Consider the following 3,701-nt stretch of genomic DNA (forward strand, 5'->3'; position numbering starts at 1 on the left):
ATGGAGGAGCCTGGTAAGCTGTAGTCCATGGGGTCGCTAGGAGTCCGACACGACTGAGCGACTTCACTTTCACTTTTCACTTTCATGCATTGGAGAAGGAAATGGCAACCCACTCCAGTGTTGTTGCCTGGAGAATCCCAGGGATGGGGGAGCTGGTGGGCTGCCATCTATGGGGTCACATAGAGTCGGGCACGACTGACGCGACTTAGCAGTAGCAACAACAAACAGCTAAACACAGACCTAAGAATGTAATGTTAGTGACAAGAATTTGGAATCAAACAATAGCTTCATCATAGCAATCAAATGTTTAACAGGACATTCTTCTGATTAAAAGATTTTAAATGACAAAAATCCACATTGCTTCATCTTTTTAAACTATGAGAAGGACATGATAGGCTTTAGTCATAAATATTTCACCTATTTAAATTAATAAAGAGAAAAACAACTAGCCAAAATCCAAATCAATGAGTAGAATCACGGTGAGTCAACAGATTGTTTGAAACACAAATAGTATTAATTCTAGAGCAATATATACTGAGAATTAATCTTCTGAATTCATGACACTAGTTTGCCGGGGTCCAGCCCCGGGGGATCCAGGGAATTCAAAGGGGAGACAGCTTCGGTGATCAGGATACGATAGAATTTAAGATATAAAGAGTGGTTAAATAAGGATAGCTCAGTGAGAAAATTCAGTGGAGAAAAGAGGCTGAATAACTTGGTTTATGTGGAAAGCTAATAAAATTCCAAGACAAGGAATTTGCATCACCTACGTTGGCCGCAGGCGTCCTCCCGTTCTCCCAAAGGAGAGGAGACACTAAGGCCTCCCCGGTCAGATCTTAGAAGCCCGGGCATAATTAGTAGGCTTGACGAGCCTCCATTCTCCAGATGGGAATTCAGCCAGAAGGTGAGAGAAAGAGCGACATGGCTAGACCAAGCTTTGGTGAACAAGGCCCGCACTTTATTTTCCAAAGTAGTTTTTATACCTTAAGTTGTGCATAGAGGACAATAGGGGAAGGGGTAGAATCATGCAAGGACAGCAGTCCTTGATCCTTATTGAAGCCAGGCTTTCAAACTTATCATATGCAAAAGTTTAGGTGATTTACATCAACTTCTGGTCAGAAGGCCTGTTAACATTTTATGACCCTTTCTTCAGAAAATTTATTTTTCTCTAAAGGTGATTATTCTAAAGTCAGGCGCCACCCTCTGAAAGCATTAGATAAAGTTGCATTCCTATAGGGCAAAGGTGTGGTGGGCTATATCAAGAAAAGAATTAACTCAAGGGTCCAAGGTTACAAACAAAAAAGCTACTACTTACATTGCTATACACCGATTTTATTAATCAATACACTCCCAGGGACACAGTAGGTAAGGGATATGGAAACTTAGCAGCAAACATTGGCCCAACAAGTGAAAAACCCTTCACCAATACAATTTCTAATCAATCTTTTAACTGCTCAAAGGAACCTGTATTTAGACAGTTTAGAACATCTCATGTCTTTCATGGTTGGGAGGCTGTGAACAATCACATGTGGCCGGAAGAACCTGTTCAGGCAGGCTAGAGGACTTCCAAAGGAGTTGGTAGGTTGAAACACTCTTGTCACGCCCAGGAACTTTATTAACTGGAGCTGTAAGTTAACTCTTTTTCAGAGAGAGGTGGTGGGGGACAGTCTCCTGTAAAGTCAGAGGTGTAGGTGAGAGCACAAAGCAGTAAAGTAGGCAGACTCTGGTTTTGGAGGTAGGTGCTCGAGAATTTCCAGGGGGACTCCTGAAGCTAGATCCCACCTTTGCATATGCCAAGCCTCCTTCCTCATGACCTTTGCCAAGGGCAGAGTTCCTCACACTAGTTGAAGATTCTGAATACATTTTTGTTTTCAAAAGTCCATGCATGCATGAATGTTATTGAAAGCTTTCTTGGTAAATGAGAATTCACCAACTTTTATATTCATGGAAAAGTGATGAAGTCTTAATTTTTCTCATGAACTTATATATTACTTATAAAACAAATGAAGAGCAATTTTATATAGAAAGTATCCTAAGAAATCATATTCAACTCTTACAAAGATACCCTCCAAATTAGCATGTGCTTATCCAAATGTACTTATCATTTATCCGATGACTACACTTAGCACAATTTTACATACACTGTGACTCCCAGTAATAGGTCAGGGTTAGTATGTTTGCACACGTAGATAAAGGAGGCTTAGTCCTGAGAATCCATTCATGGGGTAAACCATCGCTGTGTTAGACTGGACTTCTTAGTATATTTAAGTGTTGCCTGTATACAGTCTATTTTAAACAGGGAATTTATATGCCTGGACATTTATAACAAGAAGTGGCATACACGGAATTATGTACTGCAGGTTCACTGCTTCAAGTTTGCCTTGACGATTGCTTTGTTGACCACCTCTTTCACATCTTTGTTCCTCAAACTGTAGATCATGGGATTCAGCATGGGAATCACTGTGGTGTAAAACATAGCCACCATCTTCCCCTGCTCCACAGACTCTTCAGTGGGCCTCCTGAGATACATGAAGGGGAGAGTCCCATAAAACATTGTAACAGTGGAGAATGCCTTCCTCCTGCCATCGGCAGAGCGCATGCACAGCATGGCTGCTCCACTGAGGGTATAGGAAATGAGAACCACTGAGAGGGAATGTGTGAAATTAATCCCAGCAATAACAATCATGGTGCATTCTTTAATGTGGACCCCTCCACAGGCAGTCTTGATAGAGGAGGGTCAGCACAGTAGAAGTAGTTGATTTCAAAGTTTCCACAGAAGCACAGGCCATATGTCCACAGTGTGCAGTTTAGGCTGACGGAGAACCCCTAGATGTATGTCAGAAAGATGAGACGATCACAGACAGTCCTGGACATTTTACTGCCAAAAAGCAGAGGGTTGCAGATGGCCATGTAGCGATCAAAGGCCATCACAGCCAAGATATATACTTCCATGTGGACAAGGGCTGTGAAGAAGTAACACTGCACCAAACACCCCACATAGGAAATGGTTTTTGTTTGATAGTAAGTTTTCCAGCATCTTTGGAGTGACATTGGAAGAGAACCACACATCCACAAAAGACAAATGACTCAAGAAAAAGTACATGGGGCTCTGAAGCTGGAGGCTGATGCTGATCAAAATAATCATACCAATGTTCCCTATCAGAGTAATCATGTAAACTACTAGAAACACCACAAAAAAGAGAACTTGAAGCTCCTGATGACTGGTCAACCCCAGAAGAACAAATTCTGTCACATCTGTGAACTTTGGCATTGCCTTCACTTAGACCCAGTCTGCAGTGCCTATGGATAAATTAAAAGAAATGAATGAATTTATTTTATTCTTGAAAATTTTGAGTCATGTTTATTAGTATTCTAGTTCAAATGATATAAAAATCAATGTAGACTTTGCACAAAGTCTAATATAAGACTATATAATCACATTTATTTCCTTTAATAGGCCTTATAGGTAATTATTGCAATATTTATTAGTTTCTTAACTCTAAAACAATTACATTCATATACAACTAGTATTAGACACTTATTTTTGCTAAATTATTACAATGATGTTAACCTCATAGAGTTCCAGTAAAAGTAAAGCTAGACTGAGAGTCATCAGAGAATGACTACATCCATTTCAATGTATTGTCTTATAGAAAAAGACTTGAGACTCATAAATGTAAATATTCAAACAAGGTCAGACA

At 40.1% G+C, this 3,701-nt stretch overlaps 1 pseudogene; it reads right to left on the reverse strand.

Annotated features, from left to right (window-relative positions):
- Positions 1 to 2,362: 2,362 nt before the first annotated feature.
- On the reverse strand, positions 2,363 to 3,271 carry LOC113904673 (annotated as a pseudogene).
- Positions 3,272 to 3,701: the final 430 nt, after the last annotated feature.

The sequence above is a fragment of the Bos indicus x Bos taurus genome, chromosome 15 (genome assembly GCF_003369695.1).
Source record: "Bos indicus x Bos taurus breed Angus x Brahman F1 hybrid chromosome 15, Bos_hybrid_MaternalHap_v2.0, whole genome shotgun sequence".
Lineage (NCBI taxonomy): Eukaryota > Metazoa > Chordata > Mammalia > Artiodactyla > Bovidae > Bos > Bos indicus x Bos taurus.